Source organism: Dermochelys coriacea, chromosome 1 (genome assembly GCF_009764565.3).
Source record: "Dermochelys coriacea isolate rDerCor1 chromosome 1, rDerCor1.pri.v4, whole genome shotgun sequence".
NCBI classification, from domain to species: domain Eukaryota; kingdom Metazoa; phylum Chordata; order Testudines; family Dermochelyidae; genus Dermochelys; species Dermochelys coriacea.
The window spans coordinates 216,314,993-216,341,765 of NC_050068.2; the positions used below are offsets into that span (position 1 = coordinate 216,314,993).

At 45.8% G+C, this 26,773-nt stretch overlaps 1 protein-coding gene, 1 long non-coding RNA gene and 1 pseudogene across 3 annotated transcripts in view; 1 reads left to right on the plus strand and 2 right to left on the minus strand.

The window, feature by feature from the left end:
• The window catches only part of LOC119860485 (scavenger receptor cysteine-rich type 1 protein M130-like), a 1,081,813-nt gene that overhangs the window by 653,598 nt on the left and 401,442 nt on the right, over window positions 1–26,773 (minus strand). The gene's annotated exons all lie outside the window — the stretch shown is intronic.
• LOC122460066 overlaps window positions 1–26,773 on the minus strand; it is a 45,278-nt pseudogene that overhangs the window by 12,462 nt on the left and 6,043 nt on the right.
• Window positions 149–4,045, plus strand: LOC122460112. 2 transcript variants are annotated; one of them, XR_006281200.1, is made up of 3 exons: window positions 149–289; window positions 2,347–2,482; window positions 3,368–4,045. It is a non-coding gene; the product is annotated as an uncharacterized LOC122460112 (long non-coding RNA). The 2 variants fall into 2 exon arrangements; XR_006281202.1 differs by lacking the exon at window positions 149–289 and adding an exon at window positions 1,120–1,279.

Here is a 26,773-nt window from a genome sequence, read left to right on the forward strand (position 1 = left end):
CAGTACCAGAAGGAAGGGGAAGGGTTGATAGGAAATCAGGACCCTGAGACTGACAGTCCCCAGGAACAATGGGGAGAGGCCAATGCCCCAAGTCAGCCTGAATGACAGGGCGGGCAGGCTAATCAGGGAGTCGGGAGGACAAGGTGGGTCCTGTCCTCCCTGTGAGCTGGAATTGCCTTGGTCAGACAGGGTGGGGCCGATCTAAGGAGAGAGCCGGGGCGTGAGCTGAGCTGCGGAGCAGAGCCGCGCCAGATCCAGAGAGAACCAGAGAAGCAGCCCCGGGGAGCAGGTCAGTGCTGGGAGCAGAGTCACAGAAGCAGCCTGCAGAGCAGACCTGTGCTGGGAGCAGAGCTGCAGCAACCAGAGCCAGAGGGGCCGGAAAAGCAGCCCAGAGCTGGAGGCAGAGCAGCAGCAGCAGCATTGAGGCAGAGTGGAGCAGGAGCTGGGGCTGGGGCTGGGGCTGGGGCTGGAGCAGTCTGAAGCCAGGCGCGGTGAGGAGCTGAGGAGAGTGAGGGGGACCCTGGGCAGCGGGCCCAGAGCAGGGAGATGCCCCCAGCCAAGAGTCCTGGCAGGCCAGACTTGGAGCGGGATCGTAACCCCAACTGGGCGGGGGCGATGCGGGGAAGAAGGGTCCTGCCACCTTCAGTCTGAAGACGTGTGACCACCACCAGAACAAGTGTTGGACCTGCAGTATCCCTGCAGCACAGCCAGGGCCTGGGCAGGAGCTCTGGGATGTGCGAAGAACAGACTGAACTTCCCTTACAGTCCAGAGACGCTGGTTGTGATGTCCCCGTGCCACAGAGTAGGGTGACGTGTTTTCCTTTAACCTTTCCCACTTTTTCCTTATTTTTTTAAATTGGTTGCTGTTTAATACATTGAATTTGCTTTGTACTGCATGTAATGATCAGTGGGTCAGGGAAGCATCCAGTGTAGAGAGAGCACCTGGGAGTGGGGACACCTAAGCCCCTGCCCTAAGTGACCATGGCAAGGTGGGAGGTTGAACCCCCCAGGAATCCTGGGCCCAGCCTTGTACAGGTTACGAGGACTCTGCCACACAGGAGCATGGAAATGGAAAGGGAGCCCTTGACGTCAGGCAGGCCTCTTGGCAAGGGAAGTGGGAGCAAGGACTCAGATCCCTTCGCTAGCCCATTTCACTGGGGTAGCGTATAAGCCAGGAAAGTTCCCCACAATAGCGGGACCATTCCCCTGCTTACTCATGGAAAGGAGCTCCTGTCCTTAGGCTACAGCTTGCAGCTCATCCTCTGTGACCCAGCACCAGGTAAATTTAACTCTGGATGGGAGCGGGGGATGTTTTACCTGTTCTACTCAGTGATGCTGTCGTCTCTGTCACACCTGCAAAGGGAAAGGGAGGAGAGTTGGAGTCTGGAGTGAGGGGGAGGTGATGTGTTGGACACCGGGTAGCATCCCCCTCAGATCTCCAGACATCACTTCTACAAACTCTCTCAGAGCAGCACAGGGTCTGTATGTTAGTGATTTCGGGCCCAAGTCCCCCTATGCTGACTAGGAACAAACCAGCACACTGGGGTCTGTGATGGATTCAGGGGTTATGTGGGCTGATGTCTGAGCCAATATGGCCCCACAAAGCTTCCACCCCACAGCATCCATGATGCTTCTGTACACAGGAGATGGGAGGGCCTGGTCTGTGACCAAGGTGGGGAGGCAGTTGGATCCATCCTCCTTCCAGAAAATTACAGCATGTAGCAGAAACATCTCCTGTCACTCACCTGAGCAATTCACTGCAACATCTTCCTTATGACCACAGTTGCTCTCACCCCAGGGCTTGGCCAGACAGTCCCAGAGAGATGACTCCATCCCTCTACAATTCAAAGTTTCTACCCAGATGGGACCAGTCCCCTCACCGAATGCAGCCTCACCTGGGACTGGTACAGCGGATCCACAGCCCAGTTGTTTACACACAACGTTCGCATCCACCATGCCCCAGGAGTCATCACAAACTGTTCCCCAGGAGCCACGGTACCAAACCTCCACTCTCCCCGAGCATCCGTCCTCTCCTCCCACGACACATAACTTCTCCTGATCTGGAAATGCAGAAACCTCACATGTTATTGGGACAGCTGGGAAAGTCCTTAGGGATCAAGAGGGAGACAGTGAAAAGCAGAGGTACCTGTGCAGCTTGTAGAGTTCGGGCATTCGGCAAACAGGGTCTCAGGTGGTTTCTCTTTTTTTCCTATGCAGAGAAAATGATTAACTGAACAGACCGAGAAGAGTGTATGATGTAGGAGAGAGTAGGGCTTATCTGTATATGAAACCCCTACATTTCAGCAATTTTATAAACTGAAATCTAAAATCTATTTTGTTTCATAGCTAATGGATTTATTACTCAGTGGATTCTCGTAATGTTGAAATCTTTATTCAGCTCGCTGCTGGTGTGTGCGCGTTTGTGGGTATCTGAGTCTCTTCCATCCACCCTGTGTACAGCTGCTCTTGACCCTCTTTGAAGGTAAAGAGATTTGTCAGCTGAAACACACCCACATTATTGTGGGGATCCAGAGACAAGAAATGGTGGTATTAGAATTGAGGATTGTACCTATTGGGTTACGGGAAGTGGGTACCCACTCCAGCCCTGAAAGGGTGGGAAAAGCCCTGCAGAGGGCTGGGGAAGGAAATAAAACCCCAGCTGACCGGGGGAAGTGGCGGCAGCTGGGGGCTACGCCCCATTCAGGGCCCAGCTGGCTCTATAAAGGCTGTGAGCCAGAAGCCAAAAGAGACCTCTCCCTCTCTAGCTCTGAGATGGAGGGACCAGGCTGCAGTGACCTGAATAGAGGACCTAGTTTGGAGCAGGACCGGGGAAAGGCCAAGGGAGCCGGGGAGCTCCAGCTTAGGAAAGCCCCAGGCTGTGGGCCTGGTAAGGTCTATTAGGTACAGGGGTTTCAGGGGCAGCCATGGGTAGGCAGAGGCAGCAGGTCCAAACCCAACCTTGTTGGTGATGAGTGGCTCATACTGCAGTCTGCCCCAGGGCGGAGGGGGCTAGCAGGTGACTAGCAGGAGCCTCTGACTGAGGTGAGGTAGGAATAGTGGGTGGGGGGCTCCCCTGGGAGGGGGAGACCCAGAACTGTGGGGTACTGCCAGAGGGCAGCACCCAGTGAAAGGGGCAGCAGCAGAGCTAGTCTCCAGGCAACTTAACAAGCGTAGCTGGCCTGTATTAGGCTGCTTGACTGGTCATACCACCTGATTGGTGGGAAGGGTCAGCAGTCCAGCTCTTGAGTCCAGCAGCCATTCAGCAAATGCTCAAAACATTTCCCACAGCTAAGATACCTCATTTTCCTGTCTTGTTCACAGTCTTGCTGTTGCCTTGACCCCAGACTTACCCCTTGCCTTGCTCCAGGTAACCTGGTCCTGACCCTGAGCTCCGATTTCTGCCTTCAGCTCTGACCCTTGGCTCCAATTTCTGGCTACCAACTCCTGTTCTAACCACTGGAGATGACTCCTGCTCCAACCACTCAGCATGACCACTCACGTCCTAGTCACTGACATTGGGCCCATCTCTGATTGTTCATCCCAAAAGTACAGCCACAGAGATTCCCAAGTGACGTTTGCTAATGGGAGGCATTCGCAGTGGCGCTGGAATAGTTTTGACAGTTGGGGTGCTGAAAGTCAGTGGTCCGCAAACTTTTCACCTTACCCCTTCTTACCCCGTCTGTGCTCCCTCTTCCCCCGAGTTGGGGCCAGGAGTGGGCTGTGAATCGGGGTAAGGTGACTCAGGCTGGGCCACACCTTGCGGGGCTAGCAGCGGGACCCCATAACTGGGACCAGCAGTGGAGCGCGAGGCCAGCAGCTGGGACCCCGCGCAAACTGATTAACCCCTTGCACCCCAAGTTCCCATGCCTCTGGGCATTTGTAGGCTCTCACTAGGTGATTGCACTGTGTAACACACAGCTTGTATGAATAACTCCCATGTTTGTTTTCCAGGTGCTGTATTGAGAATTGCCAATGAAAATATGTCTGTCGCTACTGTGAATGTAAAACTGTCTGTACTGAAAAGTAAATACATTCAAAATTTCTATCACACCCTTTCAATGAGTAAAACATGTAGTGGGTGTGCGCAGGTGTGTGCACAGACAGTTTCAGAATTACCACTGCAAGAAATATGGGTCTCTTCTGCTCGGTTTTCACAGGACTGCTGTTTCCATATGCCTGATGGGCACTGCCAAAGGGACCGGTGCTGCTCACTGCATTCAACATGGTCCAGCCATGTGGGACCAGAACCTGCTCCATATGCCAAGTCTCCTGCAATCTGCCCTTCATCCCCACAGTTCAGCTGTTTGCAGACAATTGCTGGGGTGACTCCAGACATCTGATTGGAGCAAACAGTGCCCCACGTCCCATTGTAGAAAACCTCCAGCCGCCCAGCACAATCACTGTCGCTCACCAGCCTCAGATCCGTGAATTCTAGAAGGAAGTGCACAAAAAGGAAATTTAAATCATCTGATTCTGAAATGAACTGGTGTGAGGAGTGAAATCCCAGTAATTGTTCATCCCAAAAGTATAGCCACATCATTCTGCAGGAGCAAGTGTCAGAGAGAATCACACTAAGAATGAGAGACTCTCCTGGACCCTACAAGCCCATTAGAAATGCAATGGTCAACTCTGAAAAGTCACCAGTTCCCAGCAGTTACAGACACAGATACCTGCAATACAGCAGTGACTATCCTCCCAACACTAGAGAAATGCTGTGATATCTCCAATATTCCTGGGTGGGAACATATGGGAAACGGTGACTTCCTAATCATGACCCCAGTAGGAAGGTAGAAGAGTAGACTGACCATATTTTCTAAAAGGGAAAACGGAACACCCCATGAGGGGCCCAACCCCAAAACCTCCCTTCCTTTCCCCACCACCTGAGACGTGGGGCCAGCCTGAACCTACCCTACCTCCTACCTACACAGGGACAGCCTGAGGTTCCCCATCCCCTCAGCACGTGGGCCAGCCTGAGCCCCCCTGGCACCCACCCATGCGGGGTCAGTGCGAGGCCCCCTTCTTTCATCTCGCGTGCACAGCGGCCCAAGACCCCTGCTGTCCTCCCACATTGGGCTAGCATTGCCACTTCCCCCCTCTCCCCCTACATGTTCCTCCGCACTCCGCTAGGGGTGCAATCCACCATTAGGCAAAACTTGCATGTGTCCAATTTGCTCTTCCCAACTCATGATCCGTTGGCAAGAGGAAACGAGAGAAATGCCCAGTTTTGCCAAAAGAATCGGGACGGCCAGGGCAGGCTTAAAAAAGAGAGTATCCTGGCCAAAACGCGCTGTATGGGCACCTTATAGAAAAGACAGTGAGGGAGAGGCTCTATCATTCTCAGCTCTCTCCTCAAATGTCTGCCCCTTCCATTAAATCCCCTGGTAACCAGGCTCACATGAGCATTCCCGGACCAGACCTGAGCAGAGAACTCCCGCGTCCTCTTTGTGTCTGCAGTTGTGCTGGCCCCAGCCCCTGGAAGGACAGTTCCAAAGATTGGATTCGTTTCCAGAGCAGTTCACATCATCCAGCCAGATCTGTCCGGATCCTTCCCCATAATGAGCAGAGACAGTTGCATTGATGGGGCATCCACATCCCAGTTGTTTGCAAATGACATCGGAGTCTGACAGATCCCAGGAATCATCACAGACTGTCCCCCAGCTGCCATTGTAATAAATCTCCACTCTCCCAGCACAGCGACCTGCCCCATTCATCAGTCTGATCTGCCGGCTCCCTGCAGGGATAGATCCCAGCTGTTAATATGCAATATGATGATTATTTAAATAGCTTCCATGCAAATCAATGATGATGCTACAATGGCTGAGATATTGAAATGCTTTTTAAAATCTGTCTTTAACAAGAAACACAGAAAAGAAGAAAAGCTGAGTAAGGAAATGAGGAATACTTTTTACAGAGCACTATTGATAAAAAGCATGTGAGTGTAAGGGCCTAATTCTGAATTCCTTACTCATCGGAGTAATCCTTAAGGGAATCGTCACATGGGTCAGAGCTATTTGTGAGACTAAGGGTTAGCGGAAACAGCCCTTACTCAAAATCTTGAATATTCTCAAACAACTCTTAAATGATAAGCATCAAGGTGTTCAAGGAATTACTAGGCAATTAATTTATCCAAAACCAAATAGTCTTTTCAATTGTTACAGAATGGGGAGGGGGTGACACTGGCTGACCAGGTCATGCTAGAGTGTATTTAGATCAGTTCACTTGTGTAGATTAAAGTAATGGTTAGATGTATACGTGTGTATTCAGATGTTTAAACTATGAAAACTAGTGGAACGGTATAGGTGTTGTTTTTGTGTGTCTATTCCTGTCATAATATAATGCCAAACATTTACATGATAAATACACTTGTAGCTAAATAACACATCAAATAAATTTTGTGAAATGCTAAGGATTTAAGGACTTTAACAGAAAATGCTAATTTCAAAGGAAATAGCCATTATGAATAAGGTCTGAGGTCAAAAATCTAAGTGCATTTCTCACTCCCTGTCATCAAAAGAAAAGCCCACATGGGTAGATTGTCAGCTTGTTTTCTGTGAGCTTGTTTTCTTATGTTCTTATGTGAGAAGAAGATATAAATATGGATTCAAAGAAAGATCGTGTATCTCTGGACTGTTTGGATTCTAACAGAGAAGAATAACTGAATGAGAAGACAGAGATCCCCAGAGTTATTCTGGGTAGCCCTGTGTAATGGGGTGAGCTCCCCACACTAGCCCTGTAAGAGCTGGGTTGGGCCAGGTGGGCCCAATCAGCTAATTACTCTGCTAACAGTGGAGTTTTAGGCCAGAATCAGCTGGTTAGAGAGAGTCTCACCTGTTCAGGAACAGGTGGGACCTATAAAGCCAGGAAGGTGGCTAAAGCCTGGGGTTGTTGGGAAAGACTGTAGTAAGGCAGACAGCAGTCATGCCCTGGGAAGAGGGAGGAGTGTTTGGGGGCTGCAGGGAGATAGTCTGTAGTTATTCCCTGGGAGGAGGATTCTTGGGGCTGGCACACCCAGAGTGAGGAGGGGAACCAGAGTATAGGAAGCAGTCCTAGACTAGATGGTCTCCAACCCTAATCTTCTAATGCCCTGCTCAAAGCAGGACCAACCCCAACTAAATCAGTCCAGGGAAGGAGCAATGTGGGCAGAGGAAGGAAGCCCAGAACTGCTGAGCTGTCTCTGGACTGGATCCCAGAAAAGAGGGCAGGCCTGGGTTCCCCTACCAGCCACTGAGGGAGTGGCACCCGGGCAGTGGATGGGAAGACGGCCTAGGACTGTTGATGGACTGAGTCCCATCAGGGGGAACACTGAGTGACCTAGCTGGAGGGCTAATTCACAAAGAGGATGCTGCGGGTCCTGGAGCAAGAGGCGCTGCAGACCAAAGTGAGAGTGATGGTGTGCAAACTGTGGATGGGGCGTTGGCCTCGAGAGCTAATCCCCAGAGTGACCAGGAGGAGATGCCAGACCGGCAGTGAGTAGAGTACCTCATGACACCCAGTTTATTACATCACTGCCACCATTTGGAGTTACAAACTGATTTCCCTGTTGTTATATTTTACCTGCTATAGCCTCTCAATAACCCTCATTCTTTCTTCTTAGATAATAAACCTTTAGTTATTTACTATAGAACTGGCTGCCAGCGTTATCTTTGGAGGAAGTTCTGGGTGACTGACTGGTCCCTTGGGACTGGGAGAAACTTGGTGTGGTATGATATTAGGATTAAGTGACATTTTATCACAACTTTCAGTTTGTCTGGGTGGCAGGTTAGGTGGTTTGTGGCTCTACAGTGAGATTGTATAGTGACCCAGGAGTTCATGTTTGTGACTGGCTTGGTGAAATCTAATTAGAGAACACACCACCAGTTTGGGGTGTCTGCCCTGAGTTAGTCACTTACAGTGGTGAGCCACTCCAGACAGCATGACAGCAGGTACCAGAACATTAGAGAAAAGTAGACTTGGTACCACTTTATTTTACAAATAAAGGGAAAGACAGGCAAACTGGATGTGAGAATACAATGAAGTCCAAGACACTTAGGGCCTAAGTCTACGCTGCTGAAATCAACTGCGAAGCTCCCACTGACACAATGGGAACAGAAATGGGCCCTTAATGTGCTGTAGTTACCCTGCAATTGGAGAGGGCATGAAAAAATATCAGTGCAGTAACATACTCTGCATGATGTAGGGACTTAGTTAAAATATCTGTTACTTGTTTACTTTTACTGTTGGACCTTAATGTAAATATATACCAACAAAAAGAATAGAATTATCTTGTACAATAGTCATGTATAACCAAGAACAATGGAAAAAATCCCATCAGATTTTTTTTTACCTTTAAATGAAGGAAAATTGCACAGTTATAGGATTAGGATTTAAGAAGGTCACATTATAATAGCAACTTTTGATGTATTTCCTAAGTGACAGGGTTAGATCCACAAAGGTAGGTAGCTACCTAACTGCCTCTTTATACATACGTAATATATAAATCATTACATATTTATTGAAGCAGGGACTTGACTCTCCCATATCCCAGGTGAGTGCCCTGGCCACCAGCTAGAATCAATCTCTACCTTTTTTTTGGATTCAGTGACTGATTATTTGTACAAAGTGGAACATTTCCAGCAGGAGAGACCCATGCCAGCACAGTCTAGAGTGACTAGAGCATTCACCTGTGTTCACATCCCTGCTCCAAATCAGGCAGAACAGGGACTGAATGTGGATTTCCCACCTCCCAGTTGAGAGCTTTAACCACTGGGTCATGTGTAAAATGGGGAGATGAGAGAGCTGACCTGGCTTACGTGCCTAGCTCCAGGAGTGGGTTCATGACTGAGGTCCCTAAGCAGAGATAGGTGCCTACCTCTACCTGTGTGTCAGGGGGCTGAGACTTCAATCAATGGGAGGTTGGCAATGAAATAACTTTGTATCTAGACCCTACTCCCTTCGTTGGCATTTCACTGCTGGCAAATTTAGGTGGTTCCCTGTTCAGCTTTCTGGCTTCTGGTGCCTAACTCTCCCCATGCATTGTACGAGGAGCTGGGCGCGTAACTCATGGCTGAGGATCCCATTCAGTGGCAAGGTACCTAGGAGTCAGGCCTTGCAATGCCCAAGGCCCTTGGGGGATCTAGCCCAGACCTACTATCCATGGCAGCCTTGGTCAAAACAGGTTGCATATGACTTCCTTTTCTTACTATTATTTTCTGATTCAAGAGAGGATGTTTTTTAAAGATTTTAACATAAAGAAGCCACTATATACACTAGAGCTGCTTGGAAATTCATCCTTTTCCCCACAAAATATGAATGACCGTGAATATTGTTCATGTTCCACAAATAAATTTGGGATTTTCATAGATCTGTCAAGTGATTAAAAAAATTAATTGTGCTGTTAATAATAGAGTACCATTTAAATATTTTGGATGTTTTCTACAGTTTGTGTGTTGTAATTGAAATAAATATATTAGAGTACAGTGCTCACTTTATATTTTTTATTCCAAATATTTGAAGTGTAAAAAATGAAAGCTACAGTATTTTTCAATTCAGCTAATACAAGTACTGTAGTGTAATCTCTTTACCACAGAAGATGAACTTACAAATGTAGATTTATGTACACAAAATAACTGCATTCAGAAAGAAAACAAATTGGTATTCTGTTGTTTAACAGTGCAATTAAAACTGCGATTAATCATGATTTTTTTTAATCTCGATTAATTTTTTTAGTTAAATGCGTGAGTTAACTGTGGTTAATTGACAGCCCAAGTTTTTCAACACAAATCTGAACATTTTCAATGAAAGCCAACTATATGAGAAAATTTGTAATCTTATTGTGAAGATTTCACAGGAAAAAATTTGAATTTTTTTGAACAGCTCTAATCCATAAAAGAGAGAGAGAGAGAAGGGTTGCTATAGTGCATTAACCCTATACCATGGCTATGCTTTGTTCTGCATATAATGTATTGTTACTATAAATGGGTCCCAGTTTGAATGGGTCTCGGATCCACATCAATTCAAGGACTGCTGAGATCACAGCACACGGTGGGGTGGAGGCAGGCCCTGGGGTGGGTCATGTTCCCATTGAACAAGGACAGGATATTTATAAGATTTTCACACTAAGTCACCTGAGCAAATGACACCGACATCCTCAGCAATTCCTGCCTGGGCTGTCTCAGGCAGGGAGATGTCACAGAGAGTCAGACGAGTCTCATTTCCTCCACAGCGGACACTTTTCAGCCCCACGGGGCCCATTCCTCGCTCAGACGTAGGGGGGTTATAAGCTTTCTCAGCGACTCCGCACTGGAGCTGTCTGCACACCACGCTGGCATCGTCCATGTCCCACTGGTCATCCAGGACTCTGCCCCACATGCCACGGAGGGAAATCTCAACTGTCCCACTGCAGCGGTTCTCTCCATTCAACAGTCTGAGTGCCTCAGAAGGACCTGGGCTCACAGAGACAAAAAACATGCTGAAGAAAACTCCCTGCTGGTACTGCATTAGAAATAATACACAAGTGGGATGTGAAACACAGGTTTCTGTGCCGACTGGAAAGTAACTATCACCGCTGTGCAATGATACAGGCAACAACCTCTCTCAAGGGTTTCATTTGTCTGTCTACTCAGAAATGCAGGAGGTGATGGAAGGAAAGAATTCCCTACCTCTGAGAACAGATCTTGCACGATGTGGAGCGCTTTCACCTCCCTAAGGAGTCAAGGTGAGTGGAGAGTGCTCAGGAACATCTGGCAGATCAGGCCCCTGGTTACCAAACCCCTATGTGCAAAAGTGCTCAGTGATCTCTCAACACACTGATAGTGGCAGTGCTGTGAGGTAGCTGTGATTTACAACAGGAGTCTAGGTATTGGCCTGCAATGAGCTCACCAAGCGCCCTGCTTCCCTGCTGCAATTCCCAGATCCAGACTGCCAGGACACATGGCTCCTTTAAAGAAAACCCTGCCCTGTTTGTCCCCGTTCAATGTACATTGGTGGCCTGCGAGCATGGCGTCAGCTCCAAACCCATAAGGAGCTAACACAATAAAGGCTTTTCTGCACTCAGCAAGGATTTTCAAGGCCAGGTCTGCAACTGTGAACACTTGAGTTCCCTTTCTCACAAAAAGTCTAGCTATTGGCTTGACTGGAGATGATGCTGGAGGGGTGAGTGACCTCTGGACAATGGGGAAGAAGATCCCATTTTTTTCTAAACATCTATATTTTTCATTTTAAAACTTTGTTCACTGTGAGCACATAAAGATGTTGAAGCTCCTTGTGGGAGAAGCGAAGACCCTTTCTGGTGATTAGGTCATGGGAGATTTATACAGTGTAGGCAGCACCTTACATTTCAAAGGAGCCAAAGTGCTCCCAAAATATGATCTGTAAACTTGTCAAATCTTCCTAAATATATAAACAGTTATAAGAATATACATACAGAGGACAGTAGTGACTCCATATTTAAAGATGAGATTAATATTACACTTAAGACAGGTATTCAATTAGTCTGTTTTTTATTAAAGTTGTGTATGGTCTGATTCTCACATGAACACTCCTATACTCTGAGCAGGAGTAAATGAGCCCTTAGGGTTAGTAAGAATTGGGCCCAGTGTAATCTCCCCTTACTTCCCACACAGAATCTCTCTGTCAGTGTGACCCACATTCCTTGTACTGCAGCATTTGACTTTATTTCTCTGACAGGAAGCGAAAGATGCCATGGGGAGGGGACATAGATTTTAGCTGGATACTCTGGACCTCTGTTACATTATGGGCAACCCCACACCCTAGTCACCCTCTGAGGGCAGAGCTAGAGTGCAGGGTCGGGGGCGGGGGGGGAGAGAAGGTTATAAATACAGGAGTTGAAGGGCTTTTATACACTTGAAAGGTTACAGCGGCATAGCTGCAGCTGCATCTCTGTAGCCCTTTAGTGTAGACCCTACCTATGCTGACTAGGGGGGTTCTCCCATTGCTATAGTTCATCCACCTCCCTGAGAGGCGGCAGCGAGCTTGACAGAAGAATTCTTCTGTTTACCTAGTGCTGTCTACACTTGGGGTGGGGGTGTAGGTTGGCTTAACTGTGTCACTCAGGGATGAGGATTTTTCATATCCCTGAGTGATGTAGCTGGGTCATCCCAGCTTTTTAATGTATACCATGTCGAAGACAGCCCTGTGGACTCAGTGTCTGATAGATGCAGCACTGAGAGATGTATCTGCTGTGAGGGCTGGTCCCAACCCCTGTACCACCGTGGATATAGGGCAGTGCTATGCCAGCTTTATTTTCCTAAGGAAGCCCTCCATTGGGATAATGTTTGGTGCACCATGGTGTGTTCTATGGATCTAGAGGGAGAGCTGGGGGCAGTATTTGTTACTTTGAAGAGTACAGAGCCTATGGAATTTACCTTTAGCTATCAGCTGACTGCTCTAAACTGGGATTCTGTCTCAGTTAAAGAGAGAGAACAGGGCAGCACTTGGTGAGGTGAGGATTTGTGAATTCTTGCCTGATTTTGCTGGGTTTATGGGGAGAAGACAGTGCTCTATGGAGTCAGAGCCTTACAGATCCATGGAACATATATTGTAGAGGCTGCTTTCAATCCTGGTACCACATTGAATACAGGCTACAGATTTCTGTTTCACCAGCAACTGAGAGACCCAGTCAACTCTTAACCCAAGCATAGGGCTGGAGCGCTGCTAGCTGCTAAGATCCCCAGACTGTTTCATTGCTCACCGAGTTCTGAAGTGTTTGAAATGGCTGAGGTACTGCCATTTCTCAAGCTCTGAAGACACACTACATGTTACAGCCACACTGCAAAGCCTGAGAAATCATCTCTAAGAGAAGATCAGTGGGGAATGTGTTTGGATGTGTCTGCTGAAGTATAGAACATGTTAAGTTGTAACAGAAACAAATGGAGGAAGGTCTGTATAAGGAGAACCCATAGATTTACTTTCTTATAGCTTTTGTTTACGTGGCAAAGAGTCCTGTGGCACCTTATAGACTAACAGACGTTTTGGAGCATAAGCTTTCATTGGTGAATACCCACTTTGTTGGATGCATGCTGTGGAAATTTCCAGAGGGAGGCATAAATATGCAAGCAAGAATCAGGCTAGGGATAACGAGGTTAGTTCAATCAGGGAGGATGAGGCCCTCTTCTAGCAGCTGAGGTGTGAACACCAAGAGAGGAGAAACTGCTTTGTCCTTGGCTAGCCACTCACAGTCTTTGTTTAATCCCAAGCTGATGGTGTCACATTTGCAAATGAACTGAAGTTCAGCAGTTTCTCTTTGAAGTCTGGTCCTGAAGTTTTTTTGCTGCAGGATGGCTACCTTTAAATCTGTTATTGTGTGTCCAGCGAGGTAAAAGTCTTCTCCTACAGGTTTTTGTATATTGGTTTGTTGCATGGATTGGTTCCCGTGTTAGAGTTACTATGGTGCAGTGTGTAGTTGCTGGTGAGAATATGCTTCAGGTTGGCAGGTTGTCTGTGGGTGAGGACTGGCCTGCCTCCCAAGGCCTGTGAAAGTGAGGGATTGTTGTCCAGGATGGGTTGTAGTTCACTGATGATGCGTTGGAGAGGTTTTAGCTGAGGACTGTATGTAATGGCCAGTGGAGTTCTGTTGGTTTCTTTCTTGGGCTTGTCTTGCAGCAGGAGGCTTCTGAGTACACGTCTGGCTCTGTTGATCTGTTTCCTTATTTCCTCCTGTGGGTATGGTAGTTTTGAGAATGCTTGGTGAAGATCTTGTAGGTGTTGGTCTCTGTCTGAGGGATTGGAGCAAATGCGGCTGTACCTCAGCACTTGGCTGTAGACAATGGATCATGTGGTGTGTCCAGGATGGAAGCTGGAGGCATGAAGGTAGGCTTAGCGGTTGGTGGGATTTTGGTATAGCGTGGTGTTAACATGACCGTCACTTATTTGAACCGTGGTGTCTAGGAAGTGGACCTCCCATGTAGATTGGTCCAGATTGAGTTTGATGGTGGGATGGAAGCTGTTGAAATTGTGGTGCAATTCTTCCAGAGTTTCCTTCCCATGGGTCCAGATGATGATGATGTCATCAATGTAATGTAGGTAGAGAAGGGGCGTGAGTGGACGAGAGCTGAGGAAGCGTTGTTCCAGGTCAGCCATAAAAATGTTGGCATATTGTGGGGCCATGTAGGTACCCATAGCAGTGCCACTGGTCTGGAGGTATATATTGTCACCAAATTTGAAATAATTGTGCATGAGGATAAAGTTACAGAGCTCAGCAACCAGTTGTTCTGTGGCATCATCAGGGATACTGTTCCTGACAGATTGTATTCCATATGTGTGGGATGTTTGTGTAGAGAGCCTCTACATCCATGGTTGCTAGGATGGTGTTTTCTTTAAGGTCACCAATGCATTGTAGTTTTCTCAGGAAACCAGTGGTGTCACGGAGATAGCTGGGAGTGCTTATTCATAGTTATTACAATGTTTTCTGTGGGCATTAAATGTTTGTTTTACCAAGGCCGTGTCTACACTATGGGCGCTACCGTGACACAGAACATCACTGCAGCTATGCCGCTGTAGTGTGGATGCTTCCTTCAGTGATAGAAGGGGTTTTACTATTGCTGTGGGTAATCCATCTTTCCAAGTGGTGGTAGCTAGATCAATGGAAGAATTCTTCTTTTGTTGTCTACAGTGCGGGTGAGGTTGGCATAGTTACGTCACTCAGGGATGTGACTCCTATTGATCTCATTGATGAAGGCTGCTAAGTGCCTAAATCCTTACTGAAAATGAAATGTAGGCTCTTAAACCAGTTAAGCATTGCCATGCTGAATGGAGCAACAGCGAAACAGCTGTAAAAATCTGGGCCTAGCCACTATGGATAGCCATCAGACGACTTGCCATCTGTTAGCTATGGCAGTTCTCTGGTGTGGCATGGGGAAGCCTATGAAGATCTTTGGAGAAGCCTGCAGGAAAAAGGACCCCTGCAGTATTTGTGTTGCATTGTAGAGGAGGATCTTCATCAATGCGCCAGCTGCTCTCACTAAGAGCAGGATCTTTGTGAAAGTTCCCAGCTGGCTCAGAAGCCAAGCTCTGGAGCCATCTGAACACTTTCCTGAAAACTGGGATCTTTGGCAAAGAAATGACTATTTCTATGAAGTGCTGTGGGTAATTCATGATCTACAAACATACACACCCATTGAGCAAGCTCTGTAGGTGGGGGCTGCAGCTCACCAGCACACAATCCAGGATGGGCAACGGGGAAAGCATTTTGGCCAGGAACACCAGGGCAAACACCTACTTTTCCAGAGAGTGAAATGGGATTGTAATGGCCCCACAGCTTGGATGAGATCTCTGCATATAGGTTGCTTCTGCAACACCAACCTCAACCTGATGAAGGGCTGAGTCAGCCCTGCTGGGACCGAGGGCATCTGTGAATCACAAACCCCAGGTTTATAGCACAGAGCCATTCTCTCCGGTTCACTCTAGTGTAGTGCTAGGATCCACCTCGCCACCCCTCACTGCACCCGGAGGTGTCTCTGATCTGGGGAACTTAAACCAATAGAGCAACACGCCGATATCCCTACTTACCTTGAGTACTATAGTTAATGGGACTACTCGTGATGATCCTAAGCTGGCATATAAACTGCACTGTAACTAAAACACACACATGTATATTAAACTTACCTGAGCAAATAACACTGGCCATGTCTCTGGGGAAGCAGGCTGGGGTGCCCAGGGCCATGCGAGAACAATCCCACAGACAAGGTTCAGTCCCCTCACAATGAAAAGTATTGCTCCATACGGTTCCGCTCCCTTCCCCAAAATGGGCTCCTCCCTGGATCGACTTGGCGTAGCCACAGTTCAGCTGATGGCAGAGGATGTTGGCATCTTGAAAATCCCAGTGGGAGTCACAGAGGCTTCCCCATGTGTCTCCATGTTGGATCTCCACTCTCCCGGAGCACTCGGTGCCGTTCACTAACCTGCCGCCCAAGCACCCTGAGCACAAGGGAAAGTGAGTGTCGAGGTGGCAAAGTGATCAGTATTAACGGCAACGGCAGGGAGGGGAGTGGGGAACAGGAAGGGATTGTTGCTCGTGATCAATGCTAGCAGTTACCCTGTGGGGGCTGTGGGACTATTCTGCACCTGCACATTCACAAACTGATACTTGATCCACGTTAGTTAGTGCAAAGGCAGGACCAGGGACCAGAATTTGGCTTCCTCGGTACATTCCGTACTCAAGGCACCACAAGCATTTCACAGAGGGATCAGTTCCAGGGGACTTGTCTGGTGCAGGAACAGGCCCAATTTATTGGCCAGTCCCCAGCTGGTGTAAATCAGCATAACCTCACTGAGCCCAATGGAGCTTGGCTGATTGACGCACCGGGAAGATCTGACTGAGGATGTTCCCCAATCCTTTTCTTTCCCCCTGCAGCTGCTCACCTGAACACACCACGCTGGCTTTGCTCCCAGCGGGACACTCAGTTGTGCCCAGCGCAGTTACAAGACAGTCCCTCAGGCGGGATTCCTTCCTCTCGCAGCCAAACTTGCCGTTCCAGACAGGCCCGTCTCCTGTGCCAAAGAGCTGCCCTGCTGGAATTGACAGGGCGAATCCACAGTCAAACTGCTGGCAGAGGGTGTGGGCAGCCTGTAAATCCCACTGGGAGTCACAGAGGGTTCCCCAGGCATCTCCATGGTGAAGCTCCACTCTCCCCGAACACCCTGTGCTGCCATTTGCCAGCCTATACCCGCCATACCCTGAGAAGGAGAAGGAAGATCAGAAGGACATTTCTCTTGCACAATTCTATCCAAAGATGTGATCAAGGAGCCCCAGTGACCTGGGACAATTAAATAATAATTATTTCCTAGTTGACTGGGCACTTTGTAAATCAGGATGTTCAGATGTGATTATCAGGTTCTTTCAGTGCAGGCGTTATTGCTCATATCTGCCCTTTGTGGGAAGCCACACAGCATGCACCAAACTCCGCCCCGGCATTTACTGCTCTGGGGTCAGGGTCATGCCTGGGACAGATTGTCTTTGGCTGAGGCCAGTCTCTGCTTTGGTGGTTCCAAAGTGCTGGTCAGGAGTCTGGAGCGGCTGCCCCTAAGTTATCACACAAATGTCATGTGAAGAAACTGGGGTTCTCAAGGGTGCTGAGTCCTAGGTTACTGGAAGCTTACTGAATCAGAACAATTGCACTCAGGGGTCTGACTGGGAATAAAATACACAGTGGTGATATTATAGCTCAGTGACAGCTCTGCAACAGTTAAGGTTGAGACCAGCTTTCCTTCAAAGCTAATTTTTTCTAAGTGCTCTAATATCTGCCTGATTGATTGGATTGGGTTGAAATACAGTATTTCCCATAGGAGCACAGGGTTGTATTAGTAATCAAAATTTGGGGCCATTTCACCAAGGAGTTTCCCAGATACAGCTCCCAGGAAGAAGAAGAAAAAACCACAGCTTATATTAAAGTTGACAGATTCTGGCATTTTATTTTTGCACACAGATAGAGATCAAACCAAGGCTCAGATCATTGCACCAGGGTCTCAGACATTGAGGGTTACCCCCAACAGAGGATATGGCATCCACCAGCCTTTGGGGGAAATCAAATTAAGATGTCATTTAAAACGAGCCTGCTTCTCCAGTTAGGTGCTTGCGAAGGCTTGTGCACCTACACACACATCTAATGGACTACATTGAGCCTGTGCAGTGAGAGAGGCTAGCTATCTGGAAACCTGACAATCCAGCGTGACATGTGGGTGGCTTTGAGGGTGAATTGTGGCCTTTACAGCTAGGTACCTCCACCCCTGGCACTGTGAGTGCAACTCCAGCCCAGAAAAGAAACGGGATGTTAAAAAAGCAGGTCTATTGCTCCAATTTGTCTCTCTCATGGGGGATTTTGTTTGGTGTAAATATAATCTGAGTGCAGCAACATATTCAGAATGTACTGAAATTGCTTTTGAAAAGAAAACAACTTCCAAATGTGAAAGCTGACTGGGAAGGGGAAGGATGATCGGGGTGGAAGAATAGGTGGTAACAGGGGGAAATGTTTGGGTTTTCAGCCAGGGATGTGTTTATTACGGGGAGGGAGACAAATGGGAATCGGTGGTAGGGGAGAGAAGAAGTTGCGGGGTGGGCTCAGGGAAGGGGGAAGATTGGGAGAGGAGGAAGGGAGAACACAGGAGGGGTTGCAAAGTAGGAAGGGTAGCAGAAAAAGTTGGGGGGTTGAAGTAAGGCACATCAGCCATGAATTCTCCCCTTCTGTGTGTGTGCTGCAATCTATGGGAGCCTACCTGTTTGTAGGCCCCAGTAGCAACTATACAACCACCATTATCCCCATTCCATTATAACAAAATGTGCAGGACAGGGAGGAGCACTGAGGAATCACATAGCAACCTTGTGGTCTAGTGGAAAAACCACTGGACTGGGATTATCCCCAGTTTTGCCACTGGCCTGTGTCTGACCTTGGGCAAGTCTGAGGTTCTGAGCCCCAGAAGGTGGTGAGAGGCAGACCTGCTGAAAGTCTCTGGGCAAAGATAAAAGCAGTGGAAAATAGTGGTGATGTAATGGTAGGGGTCTACTATAGACCACCCACTCAGGAGAAGGAATGGATGCGGCATTTCTACAACAAACATAAATATTCAAAACACAAGACCTGACAGTAACAGGGGAGTTTATCTACCCAGACATCTGTTGGAAAAGTAATAAGGCAAAACACTAAATGTTCAATCGGTTCTTGGAATGTGTTGGGGAAAACTTTTTGTTCCATAAAAGTAGAGGAAGTAGCCAGGAGGACCGACCTTTGAGACTAGATTCTGACCAAGAGGGAGGAATTGTTAGTGAATCTGAAGGTGGAAGGCAACTTGGGTGAAAGTGACCATGAAACAATAGTTTTCATGATTCTAAGGAAAGGAAGGAGTGAAAGAAGCAGAATAAGGAAAATAGACTTCAAACACCCCAGACTTTAACAAACATAGTGAACTGATAGCTAAGTTCCCATGGGAAGAAAATCTTAGGGAAAAAAGGAGGTCAGGAGACCTGACAGTTTCTCAGTATTAAAGACACAACTACAAACTATCCTGATGTGAATGAAAAACAGAAAGAATCGTAAGAGAACATTAGGGCTCCACAGGAGCTCTTTAAGGACTGAAAATCAAAAAGGAATCGTACAAAAAGTGGAAATGTGAAGCACTTGCTAAGGATGAGCACAAAACAACAGCAAAAGCATGTTTCAGAGTAGCAGCTGTGTTAGTCTTTATTGACAAAAAGAAAAGGAGTATTTGTGGCACCTTAGAGACTAAAATTTATTTGAGCATAAGCACCAGCATGTAGGGACTAAATCAGAGAGGCTAAAGCTCAATATGAGTTACACATAGCAAGGGACATAAAAAGATAATAATAATAAGTTCTCTAAATACATTAGGGGATAAGAGAAAGATGAAGTAAAGTACAGGTCCTCTACTTAGTTAACAGAAGAGCTAATAAGGGATAATATCAAGAAGGCTGAGGTGTTTAATTTCTATTTTGCTTTAATCTTTACTAAATAGGTTAATGGTGAGGAGATACTCAACACAATTACTATTAACAATGAGGGGGAAGGAATGCAAACCTCACAGAAATTAAGTCTACTGTCCCCAAAGATACAGTACACACACACTAGCCTGTAGCCCTGTCTTTGACATTCCTGCATGTACCCCACAATTAGACAGCACTCGAGTCAGTCATTTGGTATGTTCAACCACTGCCAGCTGAAACCCAAACATCACATAGCTAACAATAGTTTTATGACCCTGAGAGGCAAGGTCAAATAGCTACATGCTTGCAGTTTTTCTCATCAAAATGGGAGAATAGGTCGTACTGTAAAAAGAGAAAAAAAATGTTTGGGCAACCGACCTTGGTTTTAGGTGCCTCTAACATGTAAGCTTTATCATTGTTATAACTAGAAATATTTTGCTAATAAAAATAACGAATTGTTATTGGCTGTTGCTGGGGAAATTATTAGTCCATTAGAGGCTATTATGAGTTGTGTGCTTTATCCAAAGAAAATGTACAAAGAAATTATATAGAAAGTGCGCTTTGGAGCCTTCTGAGGAAGCTTTCCTTTTGGCAAGGATTTTACACCTAAGTTCCCCAATAGTCAGATGGAAGGACGGGGCCCCCCGGTAGCCTGGCTGTTAATTTCTTGAGACCGTTTCAGACTTTTTAGGTAACTGTAAATATTTGGAATGCTCTGCACCCTACTGCTACAGCATACATAGTGTGCATGCGCTTGAAACCTAATAAAGTAGTTTTAGGTAAAGCACTCTGGTTTGTATCAATCATTTATCAGACAGAGGAGTTATGGCCATATTAATTTTTTCTTGAAGAAAACCAGTTAAATTACCACTGATTTGGGTTCTAAAACCTCTGGGTAACAAGCCCAGCTGAGGACACACTCTTTACCTTAACACACAGCATGGAGCTGATTTATGGTAAAACCAAGAATAAGTTTATTAATAGAGAACATAGATTTAAATGATACTAAGCAGAGTTAACAGAAGCAGAAAATGCTTACAAACAAAACAAAATACAACACTTTCTAGTGTCTAAGACTTTTCTTTAGCAAACTGTGATCTTTGCCTCAACAGCTTTCTCACATCAAACTACCAGCATCTCCAAGCCTTCCAGCAGGAGGATCCAACATTCACGGAATTGGAGGGTGCTGTCCTCTTTGCCACTAAATGATGGGTAACTAGTTTTCTCCCCTTCTTTGTATACTCTAGTAACCTTTTGAAATGTGTTTGTCTGAAGTGCCTCCCCAGATAAATTTCTTCTCCTTTGCTATTTGACTCTTCCTAGTGACTTCCCATCATCCTCTTGGCTCATATGTAACATAATTTCCACTGTCTCTGGCCTCACCTTGCTCACTTTATGCTGGAGACACAGGCAAACAGGCAAAACAACATCCCTTTGTCTAGGACAAACTTGTTTCTCAAGTCTGTCCCCAAAACATATTTTAGGAACATATTTCCATCACACATACATAACTCTACTCGCCATCTGTATATACCTCCCACAATGATATCCATAACCAGCATGTATCCAGTTTTTATATGATATCTTACCCAAGTGAGCTGTAGCTCACGAAAGCTTATGCTCAAATAAATGTGTTGGTCTCTAAGGTGCCACAAGTCCTCCTTTTCTTTTGCCCCAATACACCGTTATAGTACAATAATAAATAGTGTTTACAAACAGTTGTTTCAACTGCTTATTCTTTGGGTTTCAGGCCTCCTGTTCTGCCCTTGGGGTGTCTGGACCCTGATTGTCACACAAAGATACTTAAGGACCTAGCTGAAGCACTGGCGGAACCGTTAGCCATTCTATACAGACAGGTGTAGCGGCACAGGAGCCAGCAAACAGAGGCGTTTCAGTGGGAGTTTGTGTTGTGGTGCTTGTTTGGGGTTTGGTTTTGCTGTGGGGGAGTGTTTTGGTGTGGTTTGTGTTTCCCAGATTAACAGGATTTAGGGGGGAAGGCAATTGCAGATACAGAGGCAGCAGTGGGAGTGACCCATTCAGTGGAAGACACAATGAGGATGACGGGATGTGGAAGCTGTGGTATGTACATGACCCTGGAGAGGGGACCTGCTAAGAGTTTTGTCTGCATGAAATGCTGCCTGATAGAGCTGATGGAGGAACAGATCTGAGGTTTGGAGATGCAGGTGGAAAGTCTGGTTGAGTTTAGAAAGCAGTTTGAGCAGATTATGAAGCAAACACATGAGGTGTCTGAAGGGAAAAGCTCAGGCTTGCAGATGGAAGCAGGACTGAGGAATTCTGAGGGAAGACTGCTGGGTGAGGAAAGTGGTCAGTGGAAGCATGGGACAAAAAGAACCAGGCAGAGGAAAAGAAGGGCTAGTGAAGGAGAAATAGAGCTCAAGAATAGGTTTGTAGAGTTGGAAAATGAAGAAGGGGCTCAGCAGGTAGTCACTGAAGGTGGAAGGGCAAGGAAGAAGAGAAGAGCGGCTAGTCCTATAGGAAAAGGGGAAGAGTCAATGGAGACTACACCAACTATGAGCCCCAGGAGGATACAGGATGGATGGCAGAGGATTGCAAGGGAGAATAAGAATGGAAAGAACTTGTGGCCAGAGGGAACAGGGGATAGACTGGAGAATAGCACCGTCACCAGGAAAAGGCAGGTCTATGTGATCGGGGACTCTTTACTGAGAAGAATAGACAGGCCTGTAACCAGAGCTGATCCAGAGAATAGAAGGGTGTGTCTTCCAGGTGCTAAGATACGGGATGTAGACCTGAGGTTGAAAAGGATCCTAAAGGGAGTGGGAAAGAATCCCCTAATTATTCTTCCTGTGGGAACAAATGATACGTCTAGATTCTCGTATTAAGGGAGACTATGCTAGGCTGGGGAAGACGCTTAAGGAAATCGAGGCTCAGGTGATCTTTAGTGGGATTCTGCCTGTTCCTAAAGAACGGCAACAAAGGTGTGACAAGATTATGACTGTCAACAGATGGCTCAGGCAGTGGTGCTATAAGGAGGGCTTTGGGATGTATGGCCACTGGGAGGCATTCATGGAAAGAGGACAGTTCTCTCGGGATGGACTTCATCTGCGTAGGGAAGGAAATAGACTTCTAGGATGGAGGCTGGCACAGCTGATTAAGAGAGCTTTAAACTAGGAATTTGGGGGAGATGGTTGGGAGATGTCCAGGTAATCTCCACACCGGATTTTAGCATTGAGAGGGAAGAAAACGAAGTAAGAAAGGATACAGTTGTGGGTAGGAGAATGGATATAAGGAGGAAGGGCAATGTGGATACCAGTCTAATAGGTTATACTGGCTGTAGAATGACTGTGCCTAATTGGGTACAGAATGTGAGTGAGGTCAAACAGCAAAAATTAAGATGTTTGTACACCAATGCGAGGAGTCTAGCTAACAAAATGGAGGAACTAGAGCTACAGATGCAGGAAGTGAAACCAGATATTATAGGGATAACAGAAACATGGTGGAATAGTAGTAGTCATGACTGGACTATGGATATTGAAGGGTATGTATTGTTTAGGAAAGACAGAAATAAAGGTAAAGGTGGTGGAGTAGCATTGTATATCAATGATGAGGTAGAATGTAAAGAAATAAGAAGCGATGGAATGGATAAGACAGAGTCTGTCTGGGCAAAAATTACATTGGGGAAGAAAACTAGTAGAGCATCCCCTACAATAGTGCTTGGGGTGTGCTATAGACCGCCGGGATCTAATCTGGATATGGATAGAGCCCTTTTTAATATTTTTAATAAAGAAGGTTTCAGAGTAGCAGCCGTGTTAGTCTGTATTCGCAAAAAGAAAAGGAGTACTTGTGGCACCTTAGAGACTAACAAATTTATTAGAGCATAAGCTTTCGTGAGCTACAGCTCATTTCATCGGATGCATTTGGATCCAAAGCTGCAGAAGCTATCAGAAGCCTGCATCCCAAGAAAGGGAAAAAAAATCATAGGCAGGAGTTGTAGACCAAGCTGGATGAGCAAGCATTTTAGAGAGGTGATTAAGAAGAAGCAGAAAGCATACAGGGAGTGGAAGATGGGAGGGATCAGCAAGGAAAGCTACCTTATTGAGGTCAGAACATGTAAGGATAAAGTGAGACAGGCTAAAAGTCAAGTAGAGTTGGACCTTGCAAAGGGAATTAAAACCAATAGTAAAAGGTTCTATAGCCATATAAATAAGAAGAAAACAAAGAAAGAAGAAGTAGGACCTCTAAACACTGAGGATGGAGTGGAGGTTAAGGATAATCTAGGCATGGACCAATATCTAAACAAATACTTTGCCTCAGTATTTAATAAGGCTAAAGATGATCTTAGGGATAATGGTAGCATGACAAATGGGAATGAGGATATGGAGGTAGATATTACCATATCTGAGGTAGAAGCGAAACTCGAACAGCTTAATAGGACTAAATCAGAGGGCCAAGATAATCTTCATCCAAGAATATTAAAGGAATAGGCACATGAAATTGCAAGCCCCTATTAGCAAAAATTTTTAATGAATCTGTAAACTCAGGGGTTTTACCATATGATTGGAGAATTGCTAACATAGTTCCTATGTTTAAGAAAGGAGAAAAAAAATGATCAGGGTAACTACAGGCCTATTAGTTTGACATCTGTAGTATGCAAGGTCTTGGAAAAAATTTTGAAAAAAGTAGTTAAGGACATTAAGGTCAGTGGTAAATGGGACAAAATACAATATGGTTTTACAAAAGGTAGATTGTGCCAAAACAACCTGATCTCCTTCTTTGAGAAAATAACCGATTTTTTAGACAAAGGAAATGCAGTGGATCTAATTTACCTAGATTTCAGTAAGGCGTTTGAAACCGTGCCACATAGGGAATTATTAGTTATACTGGAAATGATGGGGATCAATATGAAAATTGAAAGGTGGGTAAGGAAATGGTTAACAGGGAGACTACAGCGGGTCCTACTGAAAGGTGAACTGTCTGGTTGGAGAGAGGTTACCAGTGGAGTTCCTCAGAGATCAGTTTTGGGACCAATCTTAATCTTTTTATTACTGACCTCCGCACAAAAAGTGGGAGTGGGCTAATAAAGTTTGCAGATGATACAAAGCTGGGAGGTATTGCCAATTTAGAGAGAGACCAGGATATCATACAGGAAGATTTGGATGACCTTGTAAATTGCAGTAATAGTAATAGGATGAAATTTAATAATGAGAAATGTAAGGTTATGCATTTCAGGAATTAATAACAAGAATTTTAGTTATAAGCTGGGAACACATCAATTAGAAGTAACGGAGGAGGAGAAGGACCTTGGAGTATTGGTTGATTATAGGATGACTATGAGCCGCCAATGCGATATGGCCATGAAAAAAGTTAATGCGGTCTTGGGATGCATCAGGCGAGGTATTTCCAGTAGAGATAAGGAGGTTTTAGTACCGTTATACAAGGCACTGGTGAGACCTCACCTGGAATATTGTGTGCAGTTCTGTTCCCCCATGTTTAAAAAGGATGAATTCAAACTGGAACAGGTTCAGAGAAGGGCTACTAGGATGATCCGAGGAATGGAAAACCTGTCTTATGAAAGGAGACTCAAGGAGCTTGGCTTCTTTAGCCTAACTAAAAGAACGTTGAGGGGAGATATGGTTGCTGTCTATAAATATGTCAGAGGGATAAATACCGGAGAGAGAGGGGAATTATTTAAGTTCAATACCAATGTTGACACAAGAACAAATGGATATAAACTGGTCATTGGGAAGATTAGACTTGAAATTAGACAAAGGTTTCTAACCATCAGAGGAGTAAAGTTTTGGAATAGCCTTCCAAGGGAAGCAGTGGGGGCAAAAGACCTATCTGGCTTTAAGATTAAACTTGATAAATTTATGGAGGAGAAGGTATGATGGAATAACATGATTTTGGCAATTAATTGAATTTGGGGGAGATGATTGAGAGATGTCCAGGTAATCTCCACGCCGGATTTTAGCATTGAGAGGGAAGAAAATGAAGTAAGAAAGGATACAGCTGTGGGTAGGAGAATGGATATAAGGAGGAAAGGCAGTGTGGATATCAGTCTAATAGGTTAAAAGTTTGGCAATTAATTGATCTTTAAATATTCATGGTAAATAGGCCCAATGGCCTGTGATGGGATGTTAGATAGGGTGGGATCTGAGTTACTACAGAGAATCCTTTCCTGGGTATCTGGCGGGTGAATCTTGCCCATATGCTCAGGGTTTAGCTGATTGCCATATTTGGGGTCAGGAAGGAATTTTCCTCCAGGGCAGATTGGAAGAGGCCCTGGAGGTTTTTCGCCTCCCTCTGTGGTATGGGGTATGGGTCACTTGCTGGAGGATTCTTTGCTCCTTGAAGTCTTTAAACCACGATTTGAGGACTTCAGTAGCTCGGACATAGTTCAGAGGTTTCTTGCAGGAGTGGGTAGATGAGATTCTGTGGCCTGCGTTGGGCAGGAGGTCAGACTAGATGATCATAATGGTCCCTTCTAACCTTAATACCTATGAATCTATGAATCTTTGAGAATTCATCAAGGACAGGTGCTGTCCCAGAGGACTGGAGAAGGGAAAGTACCTATCTATAAAGATTGGAATAAACAGGACCCTGTCAGTTTAACTTCAATACCTAAAAGATACTGGAACAAATTATTAAACAATCAATTTATAAGCACCTACAGTAAGAGAGAGTTATAAGGAAGAGTCAGCATGGATTTGTCAAAAACAAATCATGCCATACCAATCTAATTTCCTTCTTTCACAGGGTTACTGGCCTCCTGGGTAGGGCTGAAGTAGTAGACGGGAGATATCTTGATTTTAGTTAGGCTTTTGATATAGTGGCACATAGCATTCTCATAAACAAATTAAAGAAATGTGGTCTAGATGAAATTACTATAAGGTGGTGCACAACTGGTTGAATAACCATACTCATCAGTAGTCATCAGTGGTTTGCTGTCAAACTGGGAACGTGTATCTAGTGGGGTGCCATGGGGTAAGTCCTGGGTCTGGTACTATTCAATATTTTCATTAATGACTTGGATAATGGAATGGAGAGTAAGCTTATAAAATGTACAGGTAACCCAAGTTGGGAGGGATCGAAAGCACTTGGAGGACAGAATTAGAATTCAATATGACCTTGACAAGTTTCAGAGCAGGTTTGAAAAGAAGATGAAATTCAGTAAAGAAAAGGGTAAGTACTACACTTAGGAATGGAAAGTCAAATGCACAACTTCCAAAGTGGGAATAACTGTACTAGGTGGTAGTACTGCTGAAAAAGATCTGTAGATCATAAACTGAATATGATTTAACAGTTGGATGCAATTTTGAAAATGCTAGTATCATTCTGGTGTGTATTAACAGGAATGTCATATGT